The sequence below is a fragment of the Callithrix jacchus genome, chromosome X (assembly GCF_049354715.1).
Source record: "Callithrix jacchus isolate 240 chromosome X, calJac240_pri, whole genome shotgun sequence".
In the NCBI taxonomy this organism is placed as follows: domain Eukaryota; kingdom Metazoa; phylum Chordata; class Mammalia; order Primates; family Cebidae; genus Callithrix; species Callithrix jacchus.
In genome coordinates, this window is record NC_133524.1 from 108352475 (window position 1) to 108369768 (window position 17294).

At 38.9% G+C, this 17294-nt stretch overlaps 1 protein-coding gene across 2 annotated transcripts in view; it reads right to left on the reverse strand.

Moving 5' to 3' along the window:
- Positions 1–17294, reverse strand: part of TRPC5 (transient receptor potential cation channel subfamily C member 5) — a 298330-nt gene that overhangs the window by 195249 nt on the left and 85787 nt on the right. The window contains exon 3 of one of the 2 annotated variants that reach the window (XM_078363588.1): positions 5510–5608. The exons of the other annotated variant lie outside the window; for it this stretch is intronic. The gene's annotated coding sequence lies outside the window, so the exon portion shown is untranslated. The remainder of the gene's footprint in view (positions 1–5509; positions 5609–17294) is intronic. 2 annotated transcript variants of the gene reach the window in all.

Here is a 17294-nt window from a genome sequence, read left to right on the forward strand (position 1 = left end):
ATAGAAAAAAAATCTGGTTTTTAAGCTAGGCAAAATTCTTGAAAAGATACTTCACCAAAAAGAATACATAAATGGAAAATAGGCATATGAGAAGTTGCTCAATATCATTAGTTTTTAGGTAAATGATTAAAATGACTGACCATACCAAGTGTGGGTGAGAATGTAAAGGAGCTAGAACTCGCATATACTGCTGGTGGGAATGAAAAAGGGTACATCTTTGTAAACTGGTTTAGCAATTTCTTTTTTTAATTTATTTTATCATTCTCTTGAGTCTCATGCAATTTCTTAAAAAAATAAGCATACATGTACCATATGATCCAGTCTAAACGTACCTAGGTAGTTATCCCAGAAAAGTTAATATATATGTCCATACAAAAACCGGTCCATGAATTTTCATAGTAGCCTTATTTTCAATAGCTCCGAACTGGAAACAGTCCAGTTGTTCTTTAACAGGTAAATGGATAAGTAAATTATGTATTCATACATTGCAATACTATTCAGCAACAAAATGGAATAAATTGTCAAGACATGCTACAATATTGATAAATTTCAAAATAAGTATGCCGAGTAGATGAAGCAAGAGAAAAGAGTATATTATTATTCCATTTACATAAAATTCTTGAATATTAAAACAAATCTATAGTGAGAAAAAGATCAATGGTTTCCTGTGGATGATGGGAGTGGAGAGGCATTACAAAATGGGCAGGCGGAAACTTTTGGACATGATAAATATGTTCATTGGTGGTGATTTAATGGGTTTAATGGGATATATGTCAAAACCTACCAAATGGTATACTTTGTTTGCATTTTCTTATATGTTCTATACCTTATTCAAATTGTAAATTGCACAAAAATTTAGGAAATATTCTTTTAGTATTTGAAAAATAGTCCAGGTTAATCAGTGAATTCATTCCTGTCATTGATGGACGAGTAAAATTTCAACATGTTTTTTCACTTTAGTTTCACTCATTAAAGTATCAACCAACGTTCATATCAAAACTCAACTCCTTCATCAATTGCAAACATAGTCTGGTTAAGGATACAAGCTTCAGCAAAAGTCACTGAGAGCATTTTGTGAGATTCAATAGACTACATATGGAATTTACAGTAGAGTAGTGTATACTTGATTATTTGTAAATTGTGTGATACACATCATTTATATCAATAAAATTTGCAATATATTTGTGTATTAGTCAGAGATACACATCCTGTTAGCTTTGAGAACTCTGATGTGTATTTACACACACACATGCACACACATCCTGTTTTTCTGGAGAACTCATACATAAATATATATGTATATGTGTATATATAGAGAAGACTGTATGTATGTATATATCCATATATATGCGTATGAGAGAGATTTATTATAAATAATTGGCCCATGCAATTATGGAAACTGAGAAATCCCAAGATCTGCAGTCAGCATGCTGGAGATCTAGGAGAGTTGATGGTGTAGTTCTAGTATGATTCCAAAAGTCTGGGAACCAACAGAGCTGGTGATGCATATTCCAGTTCAAAAACCAGCAGGTTTGTGACCCCCAAATAGCTAATGTTTCAGTTCAGGTTCAAAGGGAAAAAAGACTGATGCCCCAGCTCAAGTAGTCAGGCAGGAGGAGCCCCCACTTGCTCATAAAAGAGTCAGCATTTTTATTCTATTTAGGCCTTCAACTGATTGGATCGAAGACCACACACATATTGGGGGCAATCTGCTTTATTCAGTTTACCAATTCAAATGTTAATCTTATCTAAAAATACCTGTAAAGACAAACCCAGAGTAACATTTGACTAAATATCTGGGTACCCTATGGCCCAGTTAAGTTGACACATAAAATTAAGCATCACAAGTCCACCACTTGTCAATTTGGCACCTAAACACATCTCATTAAATCATACTTAATCTCCAAATAAAAACAATAACAAGGTCATAATTCAGCCTAACATGAGCCAACTGTCCTGTGTACAACCGAAAATTCACTAAGCCCTTCTGTAGAAGAGGAGGTAAAGTCCTTGAGTGATGTTTACTCTTTGCCTTGATAGCTCATAACTTAATTACCATGATGTATAGTTAATACATTTTATATTTCATAATAAAGGAATAAGAAAGGAAATAATACATAGATGTTTGCTTAATACATATAAACACAAACATATTAGATATGGTTTGGCTCTGTGTCTCAATCCAAATCTCATGCCAAATTGTAATCCCCACATGTCAGGGGAGGGACCTGGTGGGAGGTAATTGGTTCATGGGGGCAAATTTTTCCTATGATGTTCTCATGATAGGGAGTGAGTTCTCACAAGATTTAATGGTTTTAACCTGTGGTACTTCACCCCTCACTTGCTCTCTCTTTCCTTCTTCACCATGGTAAGACATGCTTGCCTCCCCTTCACGTTCTGCCTTGATTATAAGTTTCTTGAGGCCTCTCAGCCATGCTTCTGTACAGCCTGCAGAACTATGAGTCAATTAAACCTCTTTTATTCATAAATTACCCAGTCTCAGTTAGTCCCTTATGGCAGTGTGAGAATGGACTAATATAATATTCCTTGTAAAATAAGGAAGAAATGCTCATGATAATTATAGATCTAATTTCTGTAACTGGCCATGTGATCACAGCTGGCATTTATAACTACCTTCTTCCACTACCCATTCTGCGTTTCCTTTGCCTTCACAAGCATGTCAGCTGGTCATGGTTGTTTATCTGGTGGGATAACTGAAATCTTTATTCCTGAAGATTCTGGGCCATTTAGAATCTGGCCTGGATTGGGTTATAGTTTTTCACTGACCTTAATCACAGGGCATGGTAATATTAAGAGATCCTCTAAGAAATCTCCAGTGTTTCAGACATACTCTTCCTTATCTTCATTATGGAGTAGTAGTCCAATTTTTCACTGGTATTCAGGCTCAATCACACCAACCAACACCATGACTCCCTTCTTTGCCTGCTGATTCAGATGTGTCTTAATTTCCAAGTCAATGGAAATGTTGCATTTTCTGGTAGAAGCATTTCTCTCTTTGGAACTAAGACCTCTAGGTCAGCAAGGCATAAGGTCGTGGGAGCAGAAAACAAAAATCTTGCTAATGGGTTACTAGGGGTAATAGTGAATGATTTCATTCTCAATTATACCTCAGATTTTTGGAACTGTGAATTTTGGCTATGGAAGCATAGCACCATATATTGGATGCTGACTCAGAGCATATAGACCCTTCTGGAGAAACCTGCCCTAACCTTAAAAGTATTGTAACCAAACTGATTCTGTAACTGAGTCTTGAAAAGGCCATTCCACTGTACTTTCAAGCCAGCTACTTTAGGATAGTGGAGAATATGGTAAGGCCAGTGAAATTCCATGACCATGGACTCACTGCTGTACCTCTTTTGCTGTGAAGTAAGTTCCTTGACCAAAAATAATGCTGTGTGGATTATTATGATGGTGGATAAAGCATGCTCTAAGTCCATGAATGACAGTTTTTGTAGAAGGTATTGGTCTCTGCTGCTATAAGATTGGACACTCAGCAGTGACTGTAACCAGGCAGGCCTTGGTGAGTGGGAGTCCATGTTGCTGAGCCCATTATCACGTCCATTACTGTCATCATGGCCACTTTCTTTATAAACTCATTGGTGATGACAGAGGTGGCTGAGGAAAGAGCCTGACTACTGTCTATAGAACAGATCATCCTGTCCACTTGATTATTAAAGTCTTCCTCTGCTGAGGTAACCCTTCAGTGAGCATTTACATGGGGGACAAAACCTTTACTTTTTTTCCCATTTGGAGAGGTCTACCTATATAAGTCTTTCCCACATTTTCCTGTCACAAATTTTCCAATCATGTTCAAGTCCCTGACCATCCAGCAAACCATTGGCTACAGCTCATGAATCAGTATATAATCTCATGTCCATCCATTTCTTCTTTCAAGCTAGTTAACAACTAGGTACACTACTCAATGTTCTGCCCACTGAGAGGATTTTTCTTCACCACTCTCCTTAAGGGACATCCTAAAATGAATTGTAATGTGGCAGCTGTTTACTCTTGGGTTGTGCCTGCATAGTGTGTAAAACTATCTGTAAACCAGGCCTGAGTCTTCCCTTCGTGTATCAGCTGATAATAGGCAACTCCTCATATGGCCATAGGCACAGGCTGGGAGAGAGAAGGCAGTATAGCAGGAGAGAGAACCATGGATATTTGGGCCACTTACTCGTGCCCTCAGAACTTACTCAGGCCTGATTATGTATGTACCACTTTTATCTGATGATGAAGTGGCCACCAACTTTATAGCTTGGTGTGTCAGAAAACACCAAGTTCGTGATGTGCAGCTCAGGTTGCATGGTAACTTTGTGGCCCATGTGCAGGAATTTAGTCTCTACTAAGGCCCAGTAGCAAGCTAAGAGCTATTTCTCAAAAGGGGATTAGTTAACCACAGAGGACGGCAGGACTTTGCTCCAAAATCCTGAGGGCCTGTACTGTGAGGCACCTACATGGGGATGCCAAAGGCACCAAACAACCTCCCTATCTGCCACTGACACTTGAGGCACCATTGGTTCAGCTGGGTGATATAGCTCAAGTGACAGAGAAGCTTGCACAGCAGCCTGGATCTTATTCTGGGGCCCACTCAAAACTAGCAGGTTTACAGGTCACTGTAAATAAGATGGGCTAACACACTAAATGAGAAATATGTTGCCTTCAAAATCTAAAGAAGTCCACTAGGCATTGTGCTTCTTTGGTTGTAGTAAAGACCAAATGCAGCAGCATATCCTTCACCTTGGGAAGGGTAACTTGACAGTGTTCACACCACTAGACTCCAGGCAATTTCACTGAGGTGAAAGGCCCTTGAATTTCTGTCAGATTTTTTTTTTTCCCACTCTCTGGCACACAAATGTCTTACCAATGAGCCTAGGATAGTTGCTACTTTTTGTTCATTGGATCCAAGCAGTAGAATATCATCAATGTAATGAATTAGTGTGATATCTTGTGGAAGGGAAAAGTGATCAAAATCCCTCTGAACTATATTATGACATAGGGCTGAAAAGGTGATATACTCTGAGGTTGGACCATGAAGTTGTATTGCTTGCCTTGCCAGATGATAGCAAACTGCTTCTGATGGGCCTTATGTACAGGGATGGAGAAAAAGACATATATCAGACTAATACCTTTATACTGTGTGTGTGTGTGTGTGTGTGTGTGTGTGTGTGTGTGTGTGTGTGTGTATCTCCAGGGATTTGTTAATTTGCTTCAACAATGAAACTACATGTAGTACAGCAGCTGCAATTGCAGTCACTGCCTGGTTAGGTTTACAGTAATCCACTGTCATATCCAAGATCCATCTGTCTTCTGCAGAAGCCAAATGGGCAAGTTGAAAGAGGATATGGTGGGAATCACACATCCCTAATCACCATCACTATCTTTCAAGTGTTTAATGGCGGCAATAATCTCTGCAATCCTGCCAGGAATCTGGTATTATTTTTGTTTACTATGTTCTGAAGTAGAGGCAATTCTAGTGGCATCCACTTACCCCCTTCCACCATAATGGCCCACACTCTATAGGTCAGGAAGTCATTGTGATAATTCTGCCAACTGTTGAGTATATCTATTCCAATTATGCATTCTGGAGCTGGGAAAATAAACACAAGATGGGTTTGAAGACACACTGGACCAACTATAAGACAGACCTGAGCTAAAACTTCTTTGATTACCTCACCTCTCTGACTGGTGGACCACACTGATATTTTGGAATTATTTTGACTTCAGAGTCAGTGCCCTCAAATGTCTGATTATTTTCTTTCCTCCAATGCACAATTACCTTGCTAAAAGGTCATAGGCCCCACTGGGGAAGGCTGGGATAAAGATTAACAGTACAATTTTTTTTCAGTGTATCAGGGTCCTTCCTCTAAGGGACCTGGCTTCCCCTTCATTCAAGGGGTTCTAGGTATGTGAACTGCCTAAAGTCAGAAAATTGATTGACTATCTGTTTTTATGATTCGGATTAGACTTTTGTTCACTTTACATAGAAATTTTCTGGTCATCCAGATTAAGAATTTAGTATGCTTCCTAACTATTTAACGTTTAGGAACTCCATGATTAAGTAGTTAATACCATAGGTCAGCACAAGTCAGACAATTCTGATTTCTGCTTTGACTTTGTTGTCCCTTATGGTCACCATGCCCACCTTGCCTTTGGCAGTTGAGTGCTGCACTTGGCCCCTGCCACCCCAGAATCTAGGTCCTTCCATAGCATTTAGGTTTCCCAATTCAGTGACTGCTGTTTTCACAGTAAGATCTGGCCTACAGGGAAGAGCAACCACAGAATTCTTCAAGAATGCTGAGGCTCCCCTCAAAAATTTATGTGAATGATATGTCTTCTAGACCTTTCAAAGATGGATGAGATCTTAAATGATAAATCCACTCAAACATTCCAATCTCTAAACTTTTGAATCTTTCCTCTACATTAAACTCTACATCAAACTAAGGTAGGTTTGGCATTTTCAATTTGCCCACTGGGGGCCTTTTGATCCTTCTTTTAGTGAATCACCCAATTATACCACTTTCTAATTCCATAAGTTTCAACATTAAATGCAGTCTCTAATTAGTGAACCCATATCAACAAATTTGGCCTGATTTGTCTTCCATATACCATTACCCCAAATTCTTAATATCCATTCCCACATATGTTCCCTGGATTTCTGTCTTTAAACGTTAGAAAACTCAAGTAGTTCTTCTGGATTATAGTATACCTTTGCATGGTTTGTACTTCACTTTTAGGGGCCTGCTGGGACTTGAATCTAGTTATCAGTGTAGAAGCAAAGAGTGGTGTGGGTGAGTTCTCAGAAGACTCAGCATTATCCTGAACAGCTACTGCCTCAGGGAAGGCCATTACACCTTCCCAGGCAATGCAGAGTTAATCCTCTCAGACAAGGGTAGAGGAGTCACTACCACTGGGGGTGTGAAGGCCTGCTTAACTGGCAAAGAAGACTCAGAATTTAGGAGCTCTATGTCCCTAGCTTCATTATGGGCTTCCCACACATCCCCATTCCAAAATTCAGGATCCCATCTTTTCCCAATAAATGTCTTCACTTTATCGGTAGACACTACAAAGCTGGAAGTTTAACTTTCATTGCAATTCAGCCAGTTTCAGGTTGAAACTTCGGATTTGATTTTTGGCAACCTCAGTCCTGTGGATACAGGAGATAAAGGTCTCCTTCAGGGCATATATAGAAGCTTTCAGATCATTTACGAGGCACTTGGCCTGGGAATTTGAATCCCTGAATGCATCCTTTTCTTTCTCCATTGTATCTAGCAACATCAGGAGCAACCAGCCAATCTACTACATTTGTTGGTTTCCAAAAATGTTTGAATGTATCATATACAAATCATTCAGACCCTTGTTTCTTATAAGTGGTTGGTCAGGTGTATTCAATATGATCTTTTGCTTTTATCTATTACCGGATCACACCATGGACCATCAGTGCTCTCTTTACTACTGGAAATAAAGTCATTAGTGTCTTTATAAATTAAAATGTTTTATTGTATAATGTAAGCTGTGCAACATGATATTTTTGGGTACATATACTTAGTGAGGCAATTGCTACATTTAAGCAAATTAACATAATAATCATCTCATATAATTAACTTGCTTTTTCTTTCTTTTTGTTTTTTTGTGGTAAGCATACCTAAAACATAGTCTCTTCGTAAATTTCCAGTACACAATACCATATTATTAACTATAGTAACTATAGACGCCGTGCTGCACATTAGATCTCTAGACTTATTCATCCTTTATCACCACACCTTTGTACCTTTTGACCTTCATCTCCCCACACCCCAACAACTGTTTCTATTCATTCAATTTTTTTTTAGATTCCATATGTAAGTGAGATCATGCAGTATTTTTCTTTTTCTCTCTGGCTTATTTCACTTAGCATAATGTTCTCTAGTTTCACCTATGTTGTTGCAAATGACAGGATCTCCCTTTTGAGTGCTGAATAATATTTGATTGTATATGTACACAACTTCTTTATCCATTCATTTGTCAACAATTCAAGTCTGAAGTCCAGAAAAGATTGATGTTGCAGTTCAAATAGTCAGGCAAGAGGAGCTCCCTGTTACTCATGGGAGGGTCAGCCATTTTGATCAATACAGGGCTTCAAATGATTGAATGAGGGCCACCCATGTTAGGGAGGGCAATCTGCTTTACTCATTCTGCCAATTCAATTGTTACTGTCATCCAGAAATATGCTTATGGAAACACATAGAATAATGTTTAACCAAATATCTGGGCATCCCATGGCCCAGTCAAATTGACATGTAAAATTAACCCCTATGATTTATGTATAGAATATGAAGCAGCAAATAGATATTTTTTCTGGAGATCTGGTTGTTAAACATTTACCAGCACACCACCGGATGGAGAACAAGTATTTGGCTTCTGTTAAGTTTCTCCTGGTGGTAGGCAGGGTTTCTACCTGTAAAGCAGATGCTTCTCTTTACTCTGGATCTTAGGAAAAATAAAACACCTCATATGTAGACACACTGGCAACCCCTTTGTCATTTTACTTATAGTCAGAGAACAAGAACCTGCTGAAACCTTATGTCAATCAGTTTTTTCACCAACTGACTGACATGTCCATGTCAGTCAGTTGGTGAAAAAACTATCTTGTCCCTAGCTCTATTGAGCACAATATTTTACAGAGCACTCCAGTTTAATGGAGATAGTAGCTGATATTTAGCCATTGTGTACCTATTTCACCCCCACTTACTTCTTTCTCAGCTTGACACAAATTTACCCTTTTACCTGACAAGACAAATAGCTTAGAAGCATGAGTTGTCACTTGAACTTGAACTTATAGGTTTTAGGCTGGTATTCAAATATTGAGTGAACATCTGTTATAGTCTAAGCGCTCTTAGGAGTATGGCGTATCTTATTCATTTTTATATTCCCCCAAAGTGTCAGGCTCATTGCCTGAATATAGTAAGTATTCAATATATATTTGCTACATAAATAAATGAGACCTCAAGGTGCTCATGATTTGCCTACTGTCTATATTCACAGTGCCCAATCCAATGTCCTTTACCATGCTTATCTTGGCTTGCTTATGGTACATTTTTTCCATGATTTTAAGTCCATGAAGACAAAACTTGTTGTCTCATACACACCAAAATATTTCCTCACTGAGCATAGCTTCTGGCATATAGCAAAAGGAGCTTGAAAAAAATGTTATTGAGGAAATGAATGAATGAACAAATAAACTTTGGGCAAGTTATTTAATCTCCCTGAGCTCTTGTTTCCTAATATGGAAAATGGCATTAATCCCATTGTGCAAATATATGTATAAATTACCTAGAACATTGCTTGGCACATAGCAGGTAATCAAAAAATGTTCATTTTCTTCCTTTCTTGTTCCCTTTGCCTCATCCTGACCATGTACCTGGATGTATAACATATGTCCATTTCCCATAATGACTTTGTTCTAGCAAGCAAACTAGTAAACCAAGCTATCAAGTATCCATTAATGGCCTATATTAGTTTAATTCTCAGGGAAGTTACAGATGAAAAATCTTCAATATTCAAAGCTGTAAGCTGAAGAGAAAGGCTTTTCAGATACCAGGAGCAAAGTTAAAGGAAATATTTTGGGCTGAGGCATGATGCTTCTTAGAGCCTACAGTCTTCCAGCATGCTTTCCCTTGTTCACAAATGTAACTCTGTCACAGCTATTTTCTTTCCCGGGAGTGATCCCTGATGATCTTTAGTATATAAGACTACGGGTTATGAGTTTTTTGGATCGCCCACTCTAGGAAGTATGCATGTTCAGAATTTTCACACTCTTAAAGCCTAGGTTTCAACTTCATATTGGAACAACTAGGACTTTCATGAATGAGCCTATTCATGGAAGTTAACCTTTGAGAAACTCATCTATTCATCTGCCTCTCATCTTAGATGTAGATTCTAGTGTTAGTTGTACCGAAGCTTACCTTGAGGCAATCTTGTAACTTCTCTGAGCCTCAGTTCTCTCTCCATAAAGCAGATTTGTAAATACTCATCAAGAGAGAATTGGAAGAAAATGTGATGCTTTCATGCAATGGAATACTTAGCTGCAGCTAAAAGGAATGGTCTAGATCTCAAAACAATGATGAATGAATAAAGCAAGATGCATACTATATGATAACTTTGAAACAAATTAAAACACACAAAAATAATACTACATATTTTCACATATATAGAAGTATCAAAATCATCTGTAAGAAAACTCAAAACCAATAACACTTTTTACCTTTGGGGGGAAAATGAGGGCACAAAAAGTGTCTTGGATTGAGAGAAATTTGCCAGCTTTATTCCTAATCAAAAATAATATTTTAACTAATTTTCTAAAATCAAGAAAATTCTATTTTTTTTAAAAGAGGACAGTTAGACTAAATAGTCTCCAAGGTTCCTTTGAGTAAAATTCTATGGCTTTGCAGCTGGGCGTAGTGGCTCAAGCCTGTAATCCCAGCACTTTGGGATGCTGACGTGGGTATATTGCTTGGGGCCAGGAGTTGGAGACTAGCTTGACCAAATGGTGAAATCCTGTCTCTACTAAAAATACAAACATTAGCCAGGCATGGTGGTGGACACCTGTAATCCCGAATACTTCGGAGGCTGAGGCAGGAGAATCGCTTGAACCCAGGAGGCGGAGGTTGCAGTGAGTGGAGATTATGCCACTGCACTCTAACCTGGGCAACAGAGTAAGACTTTGTCTCAAAAAAATAATAATTCTGTGGTTTTAAGATACAAGGAAAAATTCAGTAGTGAAAGGCTGCAACAGTATCTCAAAATTCTTTTGAGATGGAGCTGCACAGTTCTCTGGGATAAATAGATCACATTAAACTGGCCACAAGATAGGAGATAAAGAAGATAATCTCCAGGAGCCCACTTTAGGTAAATTTTCCCTTGAGAGATCAGAGTAGACTACCTTTATTTCAACCCTGAGTGTCTATGAAAACAAGCAAAGATGGTTTTCTTCGGCTCTCTTAAATGAACGATTGCTTTCCAGGCTCCTGCATGAGCTATGTCTGTCCTTCAGTGGAGGAGTTAGGGATCAGAAGTGCTTGGTTACCAGATGGCCTACTACAGAGAGATCGAATTGTCTCGGATATTTCCCACCATGGCATACTTCCATCTTTTGACAGAAAAATCAAGAGAAAATGTTTTCTCTGCAGAAATTCCTCCTGAGACTTACTTTTCCTTTATGCTAACTGCTGCTGCTAATAGAAACTGCTCTAAGCAGAATTGCTTTATCTTTGATGGGTAGACAAGGGCTTGTCTGAAATGAAAAGACACAGACATCTGATTGCCAGTGACTGTGGTAAAAAAAGACAGAAAAATTAATTGGAAACTACCCTTTTACCACCACCAGTTGTCTGTCTCTTTCCTCTTTCCTTCCTTGTGTCTCTCTCTTCTAGGTCAGCATGGCAGTGCTGTTAGAGACCTTCAGTCTTGGAGATGCTCCCTTTCCCCTCTGTACCAATTGCATTTGTTGTACTCATTACCGCCTCTAACATAGTCATCATGCCAGTGGCGAGATGTATTTGGAATTCTTTCCCATTTTCCTCTGGGCCTACATCTAGCCCCTCCTTCAAGAAGCCGTCCCAGACCACCTCAGTACACAGTGACTGCTCTTTTCCCTGTAATCCTATGACTTAACAGCTGAACCATATAGATTAATCTCTCATCATTTAGATAATATGAACCTTCTTTCTCTATTATCCTATTTCATAAACAGGGCTGAGATTCAGATGGATGGGTGACAGTGGCCAAGGGTAATAGTCTATCAGGGTTCAGATGTTCATACTATCCTTCTTTACCACCATTTTTTTCTCCCACTTAGAGTGAAAATGTTAGGTTAATGTGTGGGTAGAGGATACCATGAGCAAATGAGCAAAGCTGATAGATGAGTAAATTTGATAAAGAAAAGCCTTTAGGGCTCTTGTGCATCGTTTTCCAAAAACCTCGCAGCAATCTATCACATCTAGGTCTGGCCATCAAATAAATAGTTTGATAGGTTTTTTTTAAAAAATGAATTTACCTGCTGACTGGCTATTCTGCCTTTGTCATAGCCTGGAAATTCTATACTGGGTGATATAGAGATTTTTCAAAAGCTTATACATAACAAGCCCATTTTTCCTAATACATGGGAGCCCAAAAAGATCCCTAGGGCTGCAGTCTAGGTAATAAATAATCTACATCTTTTGTTTCTGAAAAGAAAATAATCAATCAACCCAGCTGGCTTCTTAGATTAGCTTTGAAACTCAGAGAGAATTTATCATCACTCTTATTACTGTACTTAGCTTGGATGTCAGCTTCAAGTTAGGGTTCAGCACTGAGAATCACAAGTCACAGATCAGCTAACTGTGACATGAATCAAATGAATCCAGTATATGAGGGATAGAGCTGGTATGATCATTTGTAGATCATACAAGTAGACACTCTCCCAAGTTGCTGCATTGCACATTCAAAAACATAATTTGTGCTTGGGGACAGGGTAAGACCATAAAATGGTGGGAAGGAGGCCTTACAAAAGCATGGAAACATTTGAAGGTGATGGATTTTTCTATTTATCTTGATTATGATGATGGTTTCATAGGTGCATATATATGTCAAAACATACTAAGTTGTATACTTTAAATATTTTTACTGCATTTCAATTATATCTCAAGAAAGCTACTTTAAGAAAAATTTGAAGATTATATGTTTTAAAAATTGCATTTGCTCATTGAGAGAAATGATGATATGGCATAATTTCTATCTTAACCCCAGTGGTTAAGAAAACTGACTGTGGAGTTGGGCAGACAAATGGCTGCCATTTACCAGCTGAATGATTTTGAAGTTTTTATCCTCTTTAAATCTTATTCTCCCATCTGAGATATGGGAATTTTAAAAATTATTATTTATTATTATTATTTTGAGACTGAGTCTGGCTCTAGTTGCCCAGGCTGGAGTGCAGTGGCACAATCTCCATTCATTGCAACCTCCACCTCCTGGGCTCAAGCAATTCTTCTGCCTCAGCCTCCTGAGTAGCTGGGATTACAGGCACCTGCCACCATGCTCAGCTAATTTTTGTATTTTTAGTAGAAATGGGGTTTCACCATGTTGGCCAGGCTGGTCTCGAACTCCTGACCTTAAGTGATCCACCCACCTTGGCTTCCCAAAGTACTGGGATTATAGATGTGTGCCCAGCCTTTAAAATTATTTTCAATTTTTAATTGATACATAATAGACATATTTATTTATATTTATATTTAGGGGGTATATGTGATATTTTGATTTATGCATACAATGTCTATTAATAAAATCAGGGTAATTGGGATATTGAGCATTTATCATTTTTTGTGTTGGGAATACTGTATGTATTCTCTTCCAGCTATTTAAAAGGGCTTCATACTTCAGTATACGTGAGGGGTTGGTTCTAGGACCCCCCGAATACCAAAATCCAAGCATCCTCCAGTCTGCAGTCAGCCCTACCAAACCCACAGACGCAAAGTCAGCCCTCTGTATTCGCGGATTCTCAAATACTGTACAGTTGACTTTTTAACAACATGGATTTGAACTGCATGGATCCACTTATACAAACATTTTTACCCCAACCAATCATGGGTGGGAAACACACTATTCACAAGATGTGAAACCTGCACTTTTTAAATATAGAGTTCCACAGGGCCAGCTTCAGGACTTCAGCATGTGTGGATTTTGGTACACGTGAGGTTCCTGGAACCAACTCGCCATGCATACCAAGGGATGACTGTATGTTTCGTCTGAGTTTGGTTTGAAAAAAATCAAGCGTTAATTGTATAATAAATTGTTGACTATATATAGTCTCCTGGCAGTGCTATTGAACATGAGAAGTTATTTTATTTTATTTTACTTTAAGTTCTGGGATACATGTGCTGAACATGCAGGTTAGTTACATAGGGATACATGTGCCACGGTGGTTTGCAGCACCTGTCAACCCATCATCTAGGTTTTAAGCCCCACATGCATTAGGTATTTGTCCTAATGCCCTCCCTCCCCTTGCCCCCCAGCCCCCTGACAGGCCCTGGTGTGTGATGTTCCCCTCTCTGTGTCTATGTGTTCTCATTCTTCAACTCCCACTATGAGTGAGAACATGCGAGAACATTATAAGTTATTATTCCTACTATCTAACTGTAGTTTTGTACGTGTTAACCAACCTCTCTTCATACCCTATACCCCCTCTGCCCTTTCTAGCCTCTGAGAAACAGTATTCTATTCACTACCTCCATGAGATCAATTTTATTTGCTCCCACATATGAGTGAAAACATGCCTGTGCCTGGCTTATTTCACTTAACATAATGTACTCCAGTTCTATCCATGTTGCTACAAATGACAGGATTTCATTCTTTTTTATGGCTAAATAGTATTCCTTTGTGTGTATGTACCATATTTTCTTTGTCCATTCATCTGTTGATGAGTACTTGGGTTGATTCCATACATTGAGTACTGTGAATGGGGCTGCTGTAAACACGGGAGTGTAGGTATCTCTCTGATATAGTGATTTCATTTCTTTTTAGTATATACCGATCAGTGGGACTGCTAGATCATGAAATATGGGGATCGTAATTAGAGTATCTGATTCATATTTTCAGGGTTAAATGAGATAATGCATGGCAAGCATTTTGCATGGTACAATGTTTAGGACAAATTAAATCTTAAAGAAATGGTAGCTGTTAATTTACCTGCCACTGTGATATTAATCTTGTCTTTGATGAAAGCATACAGAATCACCAGCAGATTTCTCAAGCAGTTTATTGCAGTCAATCAGCTACCTTTATTAGACACTCACTTGAGGGCAGATCCCCATAACTAAAACTGCTGGAAAGTAGCAAGATAAGCAAATCAGGGCCCCAACCTCAGTGATCTTATAAAATAAATGGGAGAGATGGAACATATGCTTGAATGAGATATTACCAAAGCACATACAGCAATATACAAATAAGTACAGGTTTAAGTAGAAGCAATTCAAATAATGGTGAGTGGATGATCTGTGCAGAGTTCACTGGGGAGCACAAGAGAAAAATTTATCCTACTGGGGAGCAGTATGGGCTTTGGAGTCAAACAGGTGTGTGTTTGCATCCCACCCCACCACTTTTGAGCTAGGAGAGCCTGGTTGTCACCAAACCTTTCAGATTCCCAGATTTATACATGGAAATACTAATATCTTCTTCCTGGGTTTGTTGTGAAGATTAGGTGAGATAATACATTGCTAACACTTAGGATAGGGCCTACAACATGGTAAGCATCCAACAAAAATGCAAGCAATTTCTACAAGCATATCTCCAAATCTCAGGCTTCATTATCACTTTTGTTCCCATGTATTTCTACCATATTTGATGGTAGATTTCCATGAAAGAATCCTCAGGCGATTTCACTGACTAAAGCCTCCTGGTTTGCCTGGCAGTGTGTCAGGGTCTCAGCAGGCCTGATAACTTCTGCCCTTTTGAATGCCACTTAACCATTCTAGTGGATAATTAGAGCTAACACTTACATGATGCTATGACACAACATTTTGTGTCAGATAATATAGGACATTTTAGAGAGTACTCACTGGCCCAAATCTTTCTGTGCCTAGGCTACCAATTTATATTCAGAATCAAGCTCTTGTAAATGGTAAGTACATCCTTGCAATTTTTCAGGCCAAAAAACTTTGAGTCTTCTAGCTGTTAGATTCTTAGTTTTCACCCAGGTGATTTAGCTTTGCTCCTCCTGGTGTGGGAATACTGGCTTGGTAATGAGGTAGTAAAGTGTAGTGGTTTGAACTCAGACTCTCAAGCATAATTTCCTGGGTTGGAAACACAGCTTTGCTTATTAGCTGTGGGACCTCGAGGAACTCAGTTACCCTCTCTGTGCCTTAGTTTCCTCATCTGAGAAATGGGGGTAATACCATACACACATATATAATTGGATTGTATTGAGAATTAAATGAGTTAAGAATGCAAAGTGCTTGGAACACAGGAAGTGCTCAAAACATGTTATCTATTATCGGTTAAAAAGTAAGCTCCAGCCAGGTGCAGGGGCTCATGCCTGTAATCCCAGGACTTTGAAAGGCCGAGATGGGCAGATCACTTGAGGCCAGGAGTTTGAGACTAGCCTGGCTAACATGGCAAAAACCCATCTCTACTGAAAATACAAAAAAGTATCCAAGGCATGTTGGTGCACACTTGTAATCCCAGCTACTCTGGAGACTGAGACATGAGAATCACTTGAACTCAGGAGTTAGAGGTTGCAGTGAGCCACGATCTTGCCACTGCACTCCAGCCTGGGTGACAAACCAAGACTGTGTCTGAACAACAACAAAAACGTAAACTCAAATAAGATGGAGATTTTTGTTTGCTTTGTTCACTGCTGTATCCCAAGCACATAGAACAGTACCTGGCACATAGTAGGTATTAATTTGTTGAATAAATAAATATATCTTTGATTTCGGTTTCTCTCACATGTTACCTTCTACTTTCAAAATATACCTAAGATCCAATCACTTTTTACTGCCTTCTCTGCTACCATCTGGTCAACAATTTCCATCTCCTTTCACCTGAATTATCACAACAGTCTCCTAACTGGCCTGGCTGCTTCTGTTCTTTACGCCCTGCAGGCTGCTCACACACCACCCCTCCTCCACAATTTTTTTTCTTCAAAAAGTACTGAAAGTGATTCGTTTTAAAAATAAGTTAGATCACATGCTCCTCTGCTCAAAACCCTCCGATGGCTCCCAGCCTACTCCCAGGGTGAACAAAAAATTTAACTGACCTACTCTTAGCTATCTCTCTGACCTCTTCTTCGATTACCTTCCCTTTGCTTATTCGTTTTAGTCACACTGGAACAGACGCAGCATATTTTTTTGAGACAGGGTCTTGCTGTCACCCAGGCTTGTCTCAAACTCCTGAACTCAAGTGATCCTCCAGATTCAGTCTCCTATTGAGTAGCTGGGACTACAGATGTGATTCACCACACCCAGCTAGAATCAGCATTTCTTATATGCACCAAACACATACTCCTGCTCTTTCTTTTTTCTTTCTTTCTTATTGCTTGGACTATGGTGTTAAACATGCAAACAAACCAACTCCAAGCTACTTAGAGCTGACGCAGCCTATTGTCTTGATTTTTAATACAGAGTTCACTAGAGAGTTGAGGTATAAGTAGCTCTTACCACACATGGTACCATGTTCCAATACTGCTAAACTCTTGACAAAATATTTTTCAAATTTGCCAAAAATTGGACAGGTACCCTGCATGTCTTAGAAGCATCAAAAAGTAA